A 20,682-nucleotide genomic window follows, 5' to 3' on the forward strand; every position below is an offset into this window, starting at 1 on the left:
CGCCCGCGCGCACCAGGGGCCTCGCTCCCCGCGCGCACGTGGGCCTTGCGCCCCGCGCGCACCAGGGGCCTCGCGCCCGCGCGCAAATGGGCCTCTAGCCCCGCGCGCACATGGGCCTCGCGCCCCGCGCGCACATGGGCCTCGTGTCCCGCGCGCACCAGGGGCCTTGCGCCCGCGCGCACATGGGCCTCGCGCCCTGCGCGCACCAGGGGCCTCGCGCGCGCGCGAACCAGGGTCCACGCGCTCCGCACGCACCAGGGGCTCACGACTGCATGCCTAGTGGCCACGCCCTCAAGGGTCTCGCCCAAGGGCCACGAGTGCCTCGCCTCGCTCACCGGCCACGTCAAAGGCCTCAAGAGACATAGCCTCCACTAAACACCCTTCAGCCATATATCAGGAGCCTCGTAGTGTGGGGGCTGCAAAGTGATGGTTTCACAAGATGAGACCCTCATCTCATTTGTAGGCGTCATGCCTCATCCCACACACAGCAGGCCCCGTTGAAGAGGCCTTATCTCTCTTCCTGAGGTAAGTGCCGCCAACGGGGCACCACTCTTCCTATGAGTCACATGAGGTGAAGAGCAATAGGAGAGACCCAATAACTATTAGGTATAGAGCCAATAGTGGAATAGATGACTGAGTATATCATTCATGTCAACACACTAGCTTCCCTACACTTAGCAGGACGTGGAATAGCCTTGAGCAGATACATGCCTTGGAGAGGCGAGAATAACCATCGGGTACATAGTACCCGTACGTGTACGGGTGCATGACGTACAACCATGAGGAGGACAGAAGCATGACCCTGACACCTGTATCACACAGGTAGTGGAGGTACGGATTTGTACAGAAAGTGGAGGCACTATATGCATGCCTCTGACTATGTACCAGGCTGACACCATGATCTTCTGCTCCACCACTCTTCCCATACCACTACCACCTGTGCTATTACCGTGACAGTGTACTTATGTACTTTATTGTCCCAAGGGACCACCATGTATAAGGGGCCATTAGAGCCCAACTATAAAAGGAGCTGGACCCCTCAGAATGAGGGGTTGGAAAATTCATTGTATGCAGAGGCTATTGAGAAATATACCAAAGCTTGCTCCATTTTTGATCTGTGTTTACTTTTCCTTAAAGTTTATTCTAAGTTCTTATATAAATATCATCTAACTTACCTTTGAGTTTTCCGATCTAATTTCGTTGACGAAATTTCACCGTCAACACTTAACATTTAAATAAAATAAATCACAAAAATTTAAATAATCTAATTTTTTTTTGGTGCACTACAAAGGACCTTATCCCAACCCCTGACCCTATAAAGACCCTATCCCGACCCCTAAAACTATAAAGACCCTATCCAACCCCGACCCTATAAAGACCCTATATCGACCCTCGACCCTATAAAAACTTTATCCTGAACTTATAAAGACCTTATCCAGACCCCGACCCTATAAAGATCGTATCCCGACCCCCGATCCTATAAAGACTCTATCCTGAACCACGACCCTATAAATCTACAAAAAATTGGGCAGCATCTCCCTTATACTAATGACCTAGCCATCTGTAAACAGTTAAAAGAATAATTTAAACAACACACAATAAGTTTCTTCCTTATACTAATGACCTAGCCATCTATAAACATTTTAAAAAATAATTCAAACAACACAAAATAAGTTTCTTCCTTGTATATCCACAACACACAAAAATTTCATAGAGCCTATTTCACTAATACATACAAGTTCATAACCTTCTGATATCACCGCAGGACATAATATGTATCTCAGAACCTACTTCACTATGAATGAATATTTAGGATATTCAAACTCCTCTAACAACAACAACAACAACAACAACAACAACAACAACAATAATAATAAATAATAGGCAAATACCAATTAATAAAAGGATCCACAAGAAAACTTTCCAAATGAAAAGGCTCCAAAATTTACTCCTATTTATTTTTCTCCAAAAAGAAAACAAAGTTAGTAAAAAAAAATATAACACATATAACATATACATATACACCACACACATATATATATATTTATACACTTATACATACACACATATGTATATTTATATACGCATATACATATATATACACACACACACACATACACATAAACACATATATACATTTATATATACACATAAACAAAAATATATATAAACATACACAAACATATAAAATATATATATCTATATAATATTTATATATTAACAAATATACATTTATTCACACACATATACATATATATATTTATACACACACATATACACATATAAACACATGACCACACATATATTTATTTATACACACATATAAACATACACATATATATACATTCATATAAACATATATACAATTTTAAAAAAAACAACCATGAATAAATATACTTATATTTATCGTATGGGTGGCCCAGGGGTGGTGCGGCGACGGGACAGGCAGCCTCAAGGGGGGGGGGGGGGGACAGGGCAGCTCCGGGGAGGTAGGTGGCGCAGGGCCGTGGTCGGGGACTGGGGAGGCGCTACGAGTGGGTCGGGGGCTGGGGAAGTGGTGGCTGAGAGAGGGGTTGGGGAGAAATGAAGAAGAAGGGCTTAGAAAGGGGGTTATCCTAAGGATTATTAGCGGTGACACTTGTTGCCGCTAATAGTCGCCGCTGTTGTTTTTTTTAAACACGTGGTGACTATTAGAGACGACATGTAATAATCAGCTGAAAAACACTGGTGGGGAAATTCCCCCTTCTTTTTTTGTGTATTTTGAATTTATTAGTCACCACTAATATAGAAACATCGTTGCTAATAATTTTGTAAATTTAAATATAACAACCATTGTGATATCAACGATGATTATGCTTTGTTGCTGTTGATGTTGGAATTATTAGCAGTGACTGTGGGTCGCTGCTAATACTGTCGTCGCTAAATGACATTATTCTTGTAGTGTATGTTTTTAGGACACTTATGACGAGTCCTAAAATGTGTTTCTTAAGAGTATTTTGTAGTAGTGTATTAATATGATCATTGAATCTTTTTCATCTAATTGTATAAATATATTGTAAGAAAATGTTACTCTGAAAAAACATGTAACATCCCAAAAATGCTAGTAGGTTTAGTGCCTTGGTTAGCGTGCCAGGAGAGCATAATTGGATATATGTGTGTGATTAATTGATTAAATGCGTGACTATGTGGAATGCATGACTTATAGGATAATATGAATGTGTATGCATGTTTATGACCATTAAATATGCATGTGGGCCCGTTCTTATTTTAAGAGCATATTTGTAATTTGGGCCCGTTGAGTGCATAAATGTAATTATATGCGTTAAAAGATTAAGACCACATTATTATGTGGATATATTTGCAGTATTTGACTCGAGGCGATCCTAGTGAGCGAATTAGCGGAATAATCACAACGGGGTCTAATACCCAACTCGGGGTGAGCCTAGGGGTGTTTTGGGAAATTTTATGTATATTTGGGATTTTTTGAATAACGGGTAATTATTTGGTAATTAGTTGGGCATGTTGGGATTAATTAGAAATTTGTACGATGGCTCGAGGAATTAGCAGGAAACGGGGCAAATGACCATTTTTCCCTTAAGGGAAATAAAGGGCTGAGTTATCATTAGGGGAATTTTGGTCTTTATGTTAAAGGATATAGTTTGAAAAAGCTTCAGGAATAAGCTAGAACATATCATAAATATCAACCCTCTCTCACTATCACTCTCACGTTCTCTCCCTCCCTCTTTTGTGCCTTGGGTAAATTTTTGGAGTTTTGGAAGAGAAGGCTTAGGAATTGAAGCTTTTGGGAGTGGAGAACTAAAGCTAGGATTGGTTGAGGTAGAACTTAGGGGTAGAGTCATCATCAAGGTAAGGCTTATGTCTTGATTCTTCTGGAAATTCTGATTGTTAAGATAGGTTTTGATTGTGTTTTGGATGTTGCTTTAATTTTTGAATAGGGATGGTAATTATTGTTGGTTTTTGGGTAATTACAATGTCTAGGCTGTGTTGTTAAGAGTCCTAGACTTAATTCTGGTTTTAGTTCAAGGTTACAATGAATTCTGATGAGTTAGGCTGAGGAAAAACGTATAGAAAATATGCAGGTTTATTGGTTTTTGGGCTCGAGCCGCGACCCTATTCTTCAGGTGTTGTGACCCGTGTGTGCGAAGAGGTTGGGAGCCTCTGAAATTTTGGCCAGGTACCGCAGTGCAGGTAGAGGTGCGTCGCGGCCCGCGTCCCCCAGAAGAGAGCCTCGAGGATCTCTGACTTGTAGCGCGTCGCAGCCCTAGGGGCAGGCCGTGACACTAATTGAAAATAATATATACAAATAAGGTTTTTAGGCTTGGGAACTCAAACCTAAGTGCTCGGGAAGGATCCTACAACCCGATTTAGTAGAATTCGAGGTCCCGAAGGCTGGTATATTATTCTAAGGCTATTAATTGGTTAGGTTTTGATGGTCATCCATTATTGCGCTGTGACTAGGTTATACCGCTAAGGCTCGGGGTTGAGGATCGTGCTCGGGACCGCTCTACATCCTTCGCTCGGGACTCGAGGTAAGAAAACTGCACCCGTAACGTGAATATATCTATATATGAGAATGTCTGGTTAGGCATACTTGTATAAGTTTTCTTTTATTGCCTAATGTGGGGTGTATATTTGTGATGCTATCCATTTCAAAGACGGCCTAAGGATGTCGAGGGCCGATAATGAGTGTGCGGAACGCATCCCAGCCTAAGTGTGTCGGGGTCGGCTTTCAGACTTTAGGGCGTTCACACTCGGCGCCATTAGGCCGAGCCTTACTATTATACAATAATAAGAAGTGTGCCTTGCACTTAACTAATATATTGATTGAAGTGAATGGTTTATGTGGTTGTTTGAACTGAACATTTCAGTTAAGCTTATCATTTATATTCTGCTGTTGACTGAGCTTGATGATCTAAGTTTACAATGCATATACTGTTATTTATTTGTGCTTGTTGAGTTGAGTTTTCTTGTTGAGTCTTGGCCCACAGGTGCTATGTGGTGCAGGTAAGGGCAAGGGAAAGCTGGACCAACCATGAGTTGAAGAGCTTTGGGGTGGTGTACATCAGCAGCTGCTCGACTGCCACAACCGAGGGATTGACAGGGACTAGAGCCAAAAATGTATTTTGCCATTTAGGCTGGCTTTAGTTGTATTTACTTTTTAGGGTTGTAATCGCCTTGTAAACATTATTTTTGGGATCCCGTGTACCAAACTCTTATTTTAATGATAGTCAACTATTTTATGATCAAAATATTTTAACCCTAACACTACTACAGAAAAGGGTTTTAGGACACTTTCTTAGGACACTCACATATATGCGAGTCCTAAAAACAACGTCTGGACTTTTTAGGACTCGCGTTGCGAGTCCTAAAATCTCTGTGTGTCCTAAAAAATTTTGATTTTGGATTTTAAAAAAACACCTCCTGGACTTTTTAGGACTTGCGTTGCGAGTCCTTAATGCGAGTCCTAAAAAAGTTTTATTTTGGGTTTTAAAAAAACACCTCTTGGAATTTTTAGGACTCGCATTGCGAGTCCTAAAACCTTATATGTCTCCTAAAAATTTGAATTTTAAAAAATCACAAATTCCCTCCAATCTCCTGGACTTCTTAGGACTCGCGTTGAGAGTCCTTAAAGAATTTCTTTTAGGACTCGCAACGTGAGTCCTAAAAACTAATGCGTGTCCTAAAAAAATTAAAGTTTTATTAATAACTAAATTAAAAAAAAAACCCACACTTATCAGCCCCCTCTTCTTTCTCTCTCCTCTCTCTCGCCTGAAAGTTTGCCGAGCCCGACCACCGCCTTCCCTGCCACCACTTGCAACACGCGCCGGCCAGGGAGCTTCAGAAGCCACCGAAGCTTCGACCCCCGCGAGCTCGAGCCCTCACACGCCTCCTAAGACCGACAACAGAGAAGATCGGTTTTGGGTTTTCCCAAAGTTTCCAATGAGATTCAGACCACCTTGGGTCATTGTGAGTCGAGCCACCACCACCATCATACTCAATACTTTCATGCGAGCAAAACCCAACCAAGGATCGGGTTAGAAGTCGCTGGATTTCATTTTTGGTGTTCGTCGGAATCTATGGAGTCCGAAACTTTTTACCTCAAATCCGACCACCACATTCCGTTCCACGAAGAACCACCACCACCACGACGTTCCCCAAGCCTTAGGCTTCGAAAGCCAATAATTGTTTTCTCAAACCAACGTCGCCGGTGGTGGCGCCGCCGCTGTTGCCGGAGCTCCGGCAGGAGCTTTGGCCACCAAATCATTTTTTAAAAATTAATAATAAAACTTTTTAGGACTCGCAATGCGAGTCCTAAAAACCTTTTTTTTAGGACTCGCACATTTTTTAGGGCTCTCAAATAGAGGACTCGCAATGCTAGTCCTAAAAATCCTTTTTTGTAGTAGTGTAACTTTTCGGTTGACTTTAATAACACGTTTATGTCCAAATAACTTGATTAGCAAGTCTTGCGGTATTTAAAATACACAGTGTAATGTTCTTGGCTATCCAAGGCGTTACAAAATATGTACAACAAAAATTAAACTAGCAAAGTCTAACATAACTACATAACATAACAAATATTATCAAACTTAAAGTAACACTAAGAACATACCAACATGTATATATAAAATGTACCAACATCACTCAAACTTTTTAAAAAAAAAAAAATTTCAATATATATATACATATAATTACAAACATACACATTATTCAAATTTTATTTTTAGTAACTAGTTAATATTTGTTATAAAATTTTATTTTGAAAATAAATCTAATTATAATGAGCATTATTTTTTAAAGAAATGTATTGGATTAACTGTTTTCGACGTTTGAAGAACTTTAGAATATAATGGAAAAAATTAGCAATTCACTACTGTTTTGTAGGTTATATTATACTTGATAATGGTGTTTCCTTCTCTCTCTTTTATATGAGTTCCTTCTTCTACATCAACTTCTTGATATGGTTCTAAATCGAAACTGGCCTATTGTTTTTTTTACGTTGATTAATTGGTGGCTTGGCAGATTTTTGGAACATGTTTGTGAAGCAATGAAGAAAACTATCATAAAATGAAAATATTTTAGTCAATATTACCAATTAATGGAAAATATATTGTATGTGAAAATAAAATGCATGCACGACCATATATAGGAACAAATAATTTGTGTGAGGAAAGTTTTATACATTTATTTTTTGGAGGATTGATAGTATATATATACATTTATAATTAGGTTAAATCTACATTGAAATAAATTTTAGTAGAAGAATTTGACATAAGAAGACATTGAAATTAGATGAAGCACAACAATTTAATGATTATTATGTATCAGTAGCCTTTCAGATTCGGATCCATATATAATACATCTTATTTAATGAGCATGTAAATATTTATATATTCCGAAGAATTGGTGATGCATATGCATCAATCATAAGGTGAAGTTATTATGACCATTTGTAAATAATATCAGCAACTGTTTGTTTTTTACTCTCCAAGTAGCCATAAATTCCATCATTACGAGCCCTCCAAACGCACTTTGAGGCGCATCTGGAGGAATCCCTGCTTGCTCTAAAGATGTCATACGATCCTGTTCCGCCATCCCAGGTAAGGCCACAAAAATTGACTTGAGTATATACAGAATTGAGGACCCATATTGGATTTTTTTTGGGGAGAGAATTGGGCATATACATATTGGGTTGGAATAAAATGAGTTTCTTATTTTATTTTATTTTAAAATTAGGGTGTGTTAATTTTTTTTTTGTCAGGAATAACTTTATTATTATTCAGAATGAGAAGATAGAATGTATGAACTGGAGGAAAATAATCCTCTTATCAACATATACTTTTCGTCTAGCCGGAGAGCATGCAAATATGCTTTCTGAAATTTAGACAAAGAAGTTAACATATGGTAATCAAACATAACTGATTTTGAAAATTGCAAAAGTGGTTTAAAATCAAAGGCAAAAGAAATTGTAATATCAAACAACCGCCTCTGATAATACCAATGCTTCAATTTGGAAGGTCGATAAGATAAATGCATCACAAAACAACCAAAGATAAGAAACTATTAATGAAATAAAATTAGGAATTCTTTAAGGAGTTTGATTATCCATCCAAATGATCAACCCTCATATTAGTCTTGAATAAAAATTTCTCTGGAATTGAATTCGAAACTATTTAGAGAGAATTAGAACATAGTACAAATCGGGGGAGGAATTTTCTCCAACCAACAAAACTCGTAATCTAGCCCAAGGGCGAGCTTAACCAATTCATGAGCCGCAGTATTAAACTGATGACTAATATGAGAAAGACAAGCCCTCAGAAAGTAAGCCAATAAGCACTACAAGGAAAGTTTGCTACATCGATAACTTTTACCTTGGCGACACAGAAGTCGTCGCTGAATGTAGGTGAATTCCACCAAATAATGATTTTTTATTTTATTTTATTGAAAATATTGAGCTACAGTGATCAACGAACAAATGCCCAGCCTCTCCAATTTCCTGGCACCCTACACCAACGACATGTTGTCGCTGTAGGGTATCAGGGAAAAAAAAGGAGGGAAAACTAGGGTGGCCCTCCCAAATATCTAGTTTATGTCGTCGTTATAGACCCAAAAAAAAATCCAAGGGAAAGTGGACCGCCAAAGATTGGCTGTCAGTTTTCGTCCTCTTTAGTAGCGACATGTCGTCGCTATAGGGTTTGAAAATTTTGATGAAGCATTTTGTTTACTGTCTATAGCGATGACATGTTGTCGCTATAGACCCCGAAAAAATGGAGGGAAAGTTGATCGCCAAGAATCAGCTCTCAAATTTTGTTGTCTATAGCGACGATAGGGTCCATGTTTGATAACTGAAATGGTGCGAGTACTGTTTCGTTTTCTATAGCGACAACATGTCATCGCTATAAGTTCCAATTCCTTTACTGAAAGCATGCGCCTTGATTTTAGCAACGACACTCTTTACCTCTATGTCGTCGCTATAGAACCCTTCGATATATCCCTCAACCCGAGCCCTTCTTCTCCATTTTCTCAAAGTCTCTGAACTTTCAAGACTTTTTCTCTGCCTCAGACCACTACACGCCACCGTAGGACGCCTCCCCATCGCATTTTTTCGCCATTTCTTCGTGAGGTTAATGAATCTATACCATATTCTCTTTATTGTTCCCTTAAAATTGTAGTTTTTTAATATATTTGTTGTACTTGGTAAAAATGGGTTTTTGTGTTTTTAACAGATTTCATTGGAGCCCGAGCCCGAGTTCTTGCCTTTGGATAACTCACCAACCCGAGCCCTTAGGTATTTTTTTAATTTTTTTTTGTGGTAGATTAATGCATTGATAAAATGTTAATTTACGTTTTGAAATTGTGTAATTGGTTATTCTAGAAAGTGTTAATTTATTTTTTCATTTCAGATTTGTATGTTTTTTAATTTGATTATATTTATGTTTTTTTAAAAACATATTTTGTGATTGATTAATGATTAAATTATGTTTGTAATTGTGTAATTGAATATTTTAGATAGTGTCGAATTTGTTTTTCACTTTAGATTTGTATTGTTAATTTAATGTTGTGGTATAAAAAAATGCATGATAGGTATAGATATGTGTATATGTATATAAATATGAATATGTTTATATGTATATAAATGTGAATGTGAATTATATTTTTAAATTGTGTGGTAATTTAGATTAATATGATTAGATGTTTATAATATATGTATGCTCTGGGACTGATTTTTTAGATTTTATGCAGATTTTAAATTTTGGGATTGGTTAGATTACAACCATTATCCTGCCAATATTTTAGTAGATTTATAAAAACTAAACATTACAAAATAGTTTTAAAGTTAGTGTGATTAAATATTTTAATTAATTTTAAAGCAATTAATAAAAATTAATATCAAAATTTATAAAGTGGAAATCAAAATAATAATTTTACAAGTATAAAACTTTACTGTTATTTTTTTAAAATAAAAAAGTGGAAATTAAAATAATAATTTGATAATTATTAAATAATTTAATAATAATTATTGGTAAATTAATAAATTAATAATTAAATATTTGTTTATATAATGAAATTTTGTAATATATTCATAAAATTTAATTCTTTATTCATAAGATCGAATAAATATCACAATTTACTTTAAAAAATTTGTACTTTGGTGATACAAAATTATTACCTAATAAATGTAGTTTTTATTATTATCACATTGTGATAATTTATTTTTTACTTAAAGCAGTTATGACGATTGATAAAAATTGGATAACTGTACGCCCTGATTTTCCCACGAGCTGATTAGCAAGCTGAGCTGCGGCCTAATCATGATTATCTCATGGACATCCCCAAAACCGGAGCTGCCATCATAAGATCGTACCTCCTTAGCTCGAGGCAACCCAAGGGTTCGCCTCTGGTTGCTCAAGGGCTGAGGCCAGGCTCTGAAGGTCGAAGGTCGAGTTAAGTATCCAGCTCGTGGTACAAGCTAGATTTGGAGGCTATGACCCTTTATAAAGTCAACCACGCAAGGTAAACGTGCATATATCAGATATCACGTGTCTGATATATCCCTGACTTCTCGGACACGGAGCGTGAACGTGCGTATTCAGACACCCACGACTGGGTTGGGCCGTGCGGCCCATTATCCCCTTACCTATTGACTTGACCATACTTATGTGTCAGGTTTAGGAATTAATCATGAACGTCACAGAGTTGATACGATAGGTAAGAAGGTCACGGGATGACCTTCTTACCAACTCCCAAGTGCCATCTCTTATAAATATGGAGACCCTGGGAGTTAATAAGGGTTGGATTCTTTATTGTAAGAAATACCCTGTAACCAAATATCCAGTATAGAGCAATAATACTGACTAGTGGAGTAGAATGATTTTAACCTTTGAACCACTTAAAAAACGTACTTTGAGTCACCATTTCATTTCCTAAGATCATATATCTGTTTCGGTTCAACATTAGCACTAATCCCTTTCTCTTCTTTTCTTAATTTCCTGTTGGCGAAGAACCGCGTCAACAGTTTGGTGCTTTCAGGCATGGTAACGGTAACGAAACAGAACAACATGATGGGCAGGAGGCTCATCATACTGCCACCCCTGGTGAACAAGTTCCTGAAGTCCAGCAGTGGCCAGGAAAGCAGCTGGCGGGCCAAGATGATACCGGAAGTTCGGCGCCCCGGCCACCTAATCCTAACCCATGTTATTACACTGCGGTGGAGATGGAGAATGCTCAGCTGAGGAGCCAGCTAGCAATAGCTAACCAGCACATCAAGGATGTGTTCGCCCGACTACCCCCTCTCACAACCGACGCTAATGTCGGAGAGAGGCAAGGCAAGGCTCCTAAGTCTCGCCGGGGTAACCGGTCCAGGCATAACCACTCGGACAGACTTCCGACAGCCAACTTTACCCCTTCATCACACCATCGAGAGGAAAACTTCAAAGAAGTGCCTAGAGCCAGACAACAGCAGTACAGCCGTTCGGTCAGGATGTCGACTCCTAGCTCCCAACCATCCTCGAGAGTGCCCAGGGGAGCTCGAGGAAATTCTCGAAGGAGATCCGGGGAGGGCTCGCAGCATCATCCCGTCCCCAACAACCGTCCTGCGCCTCATCCAGATCGCCAGGCGCGGGACCAGCAGGTTGGTAGGGCCGAAAGGCCACCATCGAACTTGATCCGTCCTGATGGAACCAGGATCGCCTCTCGAGTCAGGCATCCTCCGTCTCCAATCAGATATCCATATCCTCCTCGGCCCGTCTGAGATATTCCAGCCTACGGAAGTAGCAGGAGAGGTCCACCATCAGCTGGACCTTCCTGGCGTAGCAGGGTGCCAAGGGAAAGCCCAGATCCTCAGCACCAAAGGCGAGCTCCAAGCCTCTCTAGCAGGAGCTACTAGACCGGTAGTCGCCAGAGTGACCTTTCCGGCGGAGACCTGCGTTAGCGTTTGAGTTCGGCGCAAAGCCCACAAGCCACCCAGGGGGGCGACCTGCGGGACCGCCTTAACTCCCATAGAAGGGAGCAGGTAGGAGGAGACAGCCATGCTCGCTCAGGGGGGGCCTGTCCGAAGTACGTAACGGAGGGAATGTCCCAAATAACCTATCTCAAGATAGGAGGGGCAATAACCCACCAAATATGTACAATGGATCCGGAGCTGTTGAACAGCCCCGGAATAACCAAGGACATCAGGACCAAACCCTCGAGCGCCTGGCTCAGATGGAGGAGCTAATGAGGAACCTCCTATTGGAGAAAGAAAAAGATGAATATGATTATGGGGACGAGATGGAGTTCCCAGCATAGTAGCAACGACATACCCACCTGGTTTCCGTATGCCGCACTTTTCAAAGTTCAATGGGGACGGAGACCCATCGGACCATCTGGGGATGTTCAACACCCTAATGATGGCCCACAACATTGGTCCCGAGCTGAGATGTTTAATCTTCCCTTCCACACTGACTGGACCTGCCAGGCAGTGGTTCAAGCAAGGTAAAAAATAGTCAATCAGCTCCTGGAAGACTTTCTCGGCAGATTTCAAAAGGGCATTCCGAGCCTCCCAGGCTGCCCGTGTTCAGGCCGACTCTCTGGCTAACGTGAGGCAGTATCCCGGCGAAACTCTGAAAGCCTACCTGAGCAGATTTGCGAATGTCGCTGCTCGGGCCAGAGACGCGAATGATAGCTCCAAACTCATGGCCATGAGAACTGGAATCCTCGTCAGAGGGGATCTCTGGAAAGACATACAAAGAAAGGGAGTCAGCTCGGTTAACGAATTCCTTAACAGGGCCCAGGAATGGATCAACTTGGAAGAAGTCGAAGCCTCAGCCGCAGGAACCAGCCAGGTCCCTGATCAGCCCGGTGGAGTGGGGACGGAGGTCGTGGCAGCGACCCAAAATGTCACACAGAACAACCAGCCCAGTGGAGGCAAAAGAAAAGGGAATGGTGAAGGCAGCCAGCACGGCCAAAAGAAGAATAAGTCCGTGGACAAGTTCAAGCCCATCTTCGCAACTTATATAGAGCTCACCCAGTCTAGGGAGAATATCTTCCTAGCCAACTCTGCTGGAGTCCCCTGGAAGAGGCCGGAGCCATTAAAGCACCACAAGGGGAAGAGAGACACCTACAAGTTTTGCCATTTTCATAACGATGTTGGCCACAATACCGACGATTGTAGGCATTTAAAAGATGAGATCGAGACCCTCATCCGAGCCGGCCCCTTGGCTCAATACGCACGGAACAGGGTTCCAGCAAGTCGACCTGCTCCAGAAGTCCCGGCCAGTCAGCCCGGGTCTCGGATAGATTAGGATGTACCTCCTCCTATGGTAGGAGGAGAGATATCCACCATCTCTGGAGGTATGCATATGGCCAGCACGAGCAGGGGCGCCCAGAAGAGATACGTGAATGAACTAAAGGCTCATAACGGAGTAGAGTTCGTCTCGGAGCAGCGCTTGCCAAAGCAGCAGCGATTGGAGAGGCAACCGATCATTTTTACAGAGGAAGATGCGGGCCATGTCCAGTTCCCTCATAATGACCCTCTGGTCGTGGCAGTTCAGCTCGCTAATCAGAGGGTTAGGAGGGTGTTAATCGACAATGGGAGCTCGGTGAACCTCCTATTCCTGTCCATCTTAGAGAAGATGGGCTTGATTGTGGCCAAGCTGAAGGCGACCTCCATGATGCTGTATGGTTTTTCGGGAGAGGGATCAGCAACAGTAGGGATGATCGAGCTGGTGATCACCCTAGGAGAAGGATCTTAGACAGTCTCGAAGCTCCTCGAGTTCATGGTCATTGACTGCTCCGCTGCGTACAACGCAATTTTGGGACGACCTACGCTCTTAACTTTCGAGGCCGTCACTTCCATCCGCCACCTCGCAATGAAATTCCCTACTTCCACGGGAATATGCACTGTCCATGGCGATCAGCTCGCTGCCAGGGAATGCTACATCATTTCCATGAAGGGGAAGTCTAAACCTGGGCAGCTGGCAATGGCCATTCAAGGTAGTGGAGAGGAATCTCAGGAACCCTTAGCCGATCCTGAGATTGAAAAACCTCAAAGCGCCGAAGGGGAAAATGTCGTCTTAAGTGAGGATATTGACCCCCGGATCGGCGAGGACAGATCCAAGCTCCAGGTTATTGAGGAGCTCGAGGAAGTGAACATCGATCCGCAGAACCCTTCTTGGAAGGTCAAGCTCGGGAAAAATCTCTGTAGCAGGAGGAAGGAGGAGCTGACTAAGTTTCTGCGGGATAACCTGGACGTGTTTGCATGGTCACATGAAGATATGGTGGGAATTAGCCCGAGTGTCATCATGCACACACTTCATCTGGATAAAAGTGTTCCTGCCAAGTCCCAGAAGCAAAGACGATTAGGAATAACCCGGGCTGAGGCCCTAGAAGAAGAAGTATCCCGGCTCAAGAAATGCGGCTTTATCTGTGAAGCCAAGTTTTCGATCTGGGTCGCCAACCCTGTGCTAGTTCCAAAGCCTAACGGGAAGTGGCAGACCTGCATCGACTTCTCCGACCTGAATAAAGTCTGCCCCAAGGATTGTTTTCCATTGCCAAGAATTGACCAGTTGGTGGACGCCACAGCGGGGCACGAGCTCATGTCCTTTATGGACGCGTACTCAGGCTACAATCAGATCGCCATGAATCCGGCGGACCAGGAACACACCAGCTTCATGACCCCGACTAACGTTTATTGTTACAAGGTCATGCCGTTCGGGCTGAAGAACGCCGGAGCTACCTATCAAAGGTTAGTAAACATAATGTTCGTAAGACAGATCGGAAAGTGTGATACCCAAAAAATAGGAAGATGCATCCTAGGAGACTAAGGGGAGTGCATTCTAGGAGAGTTAAGGGGAATGGTCCTAGGAGACCCCAAGGATGATGTAGTCCTAGGAGACCCCAAGAGAGTGATCCTAGGAGAACCAAGGATGAGGTCCGAGGAGAACTCAAGAAAGTGGTCTTAAGAGACCCCAAGGAGAAAGTGATCCTAGGAGACCCCAAGGAGGATGTGGTCCTAGGAGACCCCAAGGGTGTGTAGGAGGTAAGCCTCCCAAGGTTTTCTAAGTGTTGGCTCGAGCGTGTCCAAGGTAAGTAGCTAAGGAGGAGGAGTCTCATGCAAGAGGAAGGAGACTTAGATTTTGACAAGGAGAGCCTATACAATGTTCGATCAGACATGTTTGGGAGATGCTAAAGGAGAATTCCTTGACCTTGTCCAAGGTGAGATGTTATGGAGGAGGTTGCCTCAATGTTGTCCAAGGTGAGGCACCAAGGAGGTTGCCTCAATGTTGTCCAAGGTGAGGCACCAAGGAGGTTGCCTCAATGTTGTCCAAGGTGAGGTGCCAAGGAGGTTGCCCCAATGTTGTCCAAGGTGAGATGCCAAGGAGGTTGCCTCGGACCACCTTGGTCCGAGGAGAAGCCAAGGAGATTGGTTCAAGGAGGAACATGGCATGCTAAAGGAGAGTGCCATCACTACAAGAAATCTGATCTTTACCTACCAATATTTTACCTACCAATATATATTGGTAGGGAAAGTAATGTTTTGCCTACCAATATTTATTGGTAAACAATATTGGTAAGTAATTATTTGTCATTAGTATATTAATTCAGAAATATTATTTCCTACCAATATTACCTACTAATATGGAAACATTGCCCACATTTATTTTTGAGGGAAAATTTTTACAATTCCCGCTCAATTTTTCCTCCAATTTTTGCTTATTTTTTATTTTTTATTTTTATAAATGCTTATGTGTAAGCATATGTGTGATAATATTGATGATGTGTAAGCTGATGTGTCTATCATCTTGCCTATTTTTTCTTTTTTATCCAATTTACAAATATATTATATGCTATATATGTATATATATATATGATATATTATTACCCTTTCACGCATGCTATATATGTATATATATATGATATGTTATTACCCTTTCACGCACCAGATCACTGTTTCCTTTCCTTGTTCTTACACAGCTTCCATTCCTGCTTCCCTTCCGTTCCGTTCACTGTTCCGTTCACTGCTTCCCTTCCGTTCCGCACGCACCCTTCCAGATCAGATCACTGTTTCCATTCCCTGTTCTTACACAGCTTCCGTTCCGTTCCGTTCCGTGCTTCCCTTCCGTTCCGTGCTTCCCTTCCGTTCCGTTCACTGCTTCCCTTCCGTTCTCACATATTGTGAAATACTGAAGCTCTCACCAGATCAGATCGAAGTGACCAAGCACCGTCTCTCTCTCCGGCGCAGGACGACTCTCATCTCGATCACACACAGACACGGTAACTGAAATGTCCTGATTTGTTTTTTTTTGGTATATTTAGAAATAACTTTTCTGTATTTGATTTCTTGAAGCTTAATACACTCACTCACTCACTCCACTGAGCTGTGAAAAATTATAGATTTACTTGGGATTTTCTAATGATGTTTATACATAATAAGTTTATGGCTGTCATAGCATATTCTTTTATAATTTGTGCAGAGTTTTGATCAAAAGAAGAATGGAATATTCAGATTAGATGATTTCATATCTCTTTGTATATTTTTGCAGTCAGCTCGGTAAGTTTCTCTCGACAGAAATACAAGTTTTTTCTCGGAATAAATAACAAAAGTTTTATGTGCTTAGAATGAATTTTATACACACAATCGATATGTCTCTCAGCATTGTATACATATTTTGTTCCACACTCTTAATCATATAAAGGCGTTTGGCTTCAAGTGAAACTCTTGAACATGTATAATTTATCATCTACACCAGTTCAAAATGGTCATAAGGTCATAACGGAGGCTTACTCATTTTCTGCTGTTGTTTTGCTCGTTGCAGTAATATGTTTGATTCATTTGATACTGCTAAGCAGGGCCGGGTGACTCTTGATCTCAACCAATTTGTATATTGCAGTGAGTATTTTTTTTTTAATCTTTTTTAACAGTATAGTCCAAATAACACATGGGATTTTATTGCTTATTTATGTTATGTGAAGAAAAAAAATGAATTGAAGATAAATCATCGTGTTTATAGCTCTCTCTCAGTCTTGGGTTTCTCACTTACCAGATCAACCAAGCTGTACTACTCAGTTTAGTTTAGAGCAATAATAATATGTCACTAGTGACAAAAACTAGTTCACCGATCCAGTTTTGTTGTACTAGTACTAATAGAAATGACATACAAAACTCCTCTACCAATACTAGTAGCACAAGTTTGACTTACCCTCCCGTTGACTTTGCTTCTTACAAAGCCTATCATAACTCCAATATTAACATTTCAAGCTGTGGAGATCAATTTTTCCCCAGCTAGCTTCCTCTTTTCAGCCCCTCCAGATAATATATCTCCTTCCATGTTACTAAACACGTCTTCGATGCTTGGAGATCATAGGCATGATCATTTTGGCTCTAAGGCCTCTCATGATCATCAGGGTGTTGATTTGATCTGTGGAATATCACAGGACCAATGTACTAACTGTAACGACCCACTACTCTAGACTTTTTGGACCATTAACGAAACTATACATAAAACTTACATTTTTGCGAAAATACCATAATTTATCAGAAACTTGTAGAAACAAAGTTTACTTTCATAAAATAAGTAGGATATGGGTACCCATTGTCTTTAAAACAAAAATAACTTAAAACTAAAAAGAGTTACATAGAAAATGCGGAAAATACATTTAAAACCATAAAAGCATAAACAAGACTACATCCTCGAATCGAATAACGCTCGGCCCCTTGACTCCATTCACCATCGATACACATCCTCTAAGCGTCACGAATCTTTCCGCCTCTAAAGCTTATTTCCTGCACATAAACAGAAAGGAATGAGCCTAATGCCCAGCAAGGAAAATCTAACACATAGTCATAAACATAAACATAATTTCATAATAACGTAAAGACATATCATAACACATAATTCACTTATTATAATGGCCATTATTACTTGGGGTCCCATAGACTAAACAAGCATATGCCCATGGGATTAGTGGGGTCCTACTAGCTAAGTAGGTCATATGCCCATAACCCATTTGGGGTCTTGTTAGTCATATGGGTCATATGCCCAAGCCTACAAACATACACATATACATATCATAACACTTTTAATAACATAAAACATATAGATAACATAAGCACATAACATGTTGATTCTAGCCTATTTTCCTTACCAAAGTTACCGGGATTATGGACTGAGTTGGGACTTTTGGAACACTCCTAAAACCATAAGAAAGAGTGAGTCTAAAGAAAGGAGATGAAATGAAAGAGATGGAAAGACTAAACCATAAAAACATACTTACCAACTTATATGCTTAAGAGCTTGGATTCCCTAACCAAAATAAGAATAAGGTTAGGGGACTGAGTAGAAGGTTTTGAGAAAGGAAATAACATAAAATACAGAAAGGAACTAGAGTTTTGGGTTTACCTCAAAGATTGCAAGATCAATCTATCATCCACCGAAATACTATAGCACTCACTTCCCAAAGTGTTTGATAAGCTTATGATGTTTAAGCTTATAGTTTTTCCCCAAACCAAGTGTTTACACTCTCACACTCACTTAACACTAGCAGCCTCTGAACTTAGAGCAAATGGTGAATAATGGCTGGGTACTAGGTCCTATTTATAGAGTTTGGGAATGAAAATATCTTGATTTTACTTGAATAAAAATAATGGCTTTTTAGGTGAAAATCATTTGAATAATCGTTCAGCAGAGGCTGAAGACTCGTTCAAAAGATGTTGGACTGTTGAAGGAGTTTGAATGGCTGAAAGGAAATGAATTCAAAAGAGTTTGAATCCATGCTGAAGGAGGCGATATATCGCCCCCTGTAGGCGATATATCGCCTGGGCCAGTATGCCCGAGGCGACCGTGCATCGTTTCGTGTTTTCCGTATCTACGTGCTGCGACATATCGCCCCCTATAGCTGCGATATATCGGCACACGCTGAATATTTAAACAAGAAATTACACATTTTTAGCTAAGTTTGAATGGAGTAAACAGCCTTGACTAAGCCCTCAACGTACTCAAAGCTGCTGACTGACCCTATAACATTCAAACTTTACTCCTTATTATATTTAATCCTCAAAAATCTTAATCCTTAATTACCATTCAAAACATGTGCTTAAAATCCTATTGGTTGATGTCTAAACCTTATAATATAATAATATAATCCTTAATATCAGTCTCATTAATCAAACCTTAGGTTATACTTAATATTCTTAAACTATAGGTTAAACTTAGAAAATCTATAAGTACTACTATGAGTGTCCAAATAATTCCCGGTCTGAACCAAAAATCCACAGTAACAAAGATAATGCTATAAATACTATCATTCTATTATCTATCTTAGCTAAGTAAAGTTCTTGGACTCTACACTAACGATGTTAATGGCTTCTCAATGGGGTTTCCATATGAGCTTTTTCAAGGGAATATTCTTGGCAACATGGTTAGTAGTAGTAGTACTACTACTAGTACAGATCAAAGTTCAATGATCAAGAATCATGATGATCAAGATCAGACGTGGGAGGCTGTTCGATCCCTTGGTTTTAATCCATATAATAGTTTACCGTTGCCACCTTTGAATACGGCTATGACGGATCCATGGAAGCCGAGCTTGCTCTGGGACTCTTCGTCGCCATGTCCAACTGAGACGTCAATAAGTTTTCCCAATAGCAGTAACAAATGCTACACTTAGTCAAAGTACAGCACCGTAGAAACTGAGCAGAAAGTTTTTATTTTTATTAAAATAGTTAGAACGCCATTAGTTTAGCTAGCTTTTGCAGAAAAAAGTTCTTTGATTTGTATATCAATCACTATTGTATGACCACTTGTAAAAGTGTGGCCAATGCAATAGAATGTGAACTACTACGACTCTAGTTTAAGAATTTTACTGGTTTTCAGTGACTCTTATCTCTTTATCTCCTTTTTCGTTTTTGGCCTCAATCGAAAACTGTGATTAGCATTATTATAGTTATTATTAGTATCAATACGAAAACAAAGAGACAAATGCAATAGACCAATTAAGGTTCAGATAATAATATAAAAATGCCAATTGTAGGATAAAATATATTGAAAGCAAAAGATAAGGCCAAAAATAATATCATTATTTGACTTTAGGCTTTAATTAACATGTTAATGTGACTCTTGATTTAGTTATTCACTTCCCCTGTTATCCCACATATGGAGAGCATAATTTGTTTTGGTCTGAACTCATATCATTAAATTAATTGAATTGTATTTGCATCAACTTCTCATTAGTTAGTTTTTCTTTCCAGGTTTTTTTTTTTGGAAAACAAAACAGAATATTCTCAATGGGATCTTATAATTCACAGCTAAGAAGTATAGAACATCTCACAAACCAAACTCAAACCAATTGTTTTATCACCTTCCCCTTCTAGTAGTTTTGTGAACATTTGGTTTAGCTCAACCATTCATTGATATCACAGATGGCAATATAAATAAGCATATAGAGTTAGAGGTTAACGTCAAGGCAACTAATCACACAAGAAAAGTTTCCTTACATTCTCAAATTTTCTCATTACTTCTCTGTATACATCGATAACCATGGCTTTTGTGTTTCAAGAGTCCCAGATAAGAAATTTCTTTGATGGTTTTTGTAGAGTTCAAACAAAGTAGCTTTAATGACAGTAGATGTTCTTAAAGGCCATTTGGCAGTTTATGTTGTAGACGAGTCATAAAAACTAGAATCAGT

This window comes from Humulus lupulus, chromosome 2 (assembly GCF_963169125.1).
Source record: "Humulus lupulus chromosome 2, drHumLupu1.1, whole genome shotgun sequence".
Lineage (NCBI taxonomy): Eukaryota > Viridiplantae > Streptophyta > Magnoliopsida > Rosales > Cannabaceae > Humulus > Humulus lupulus.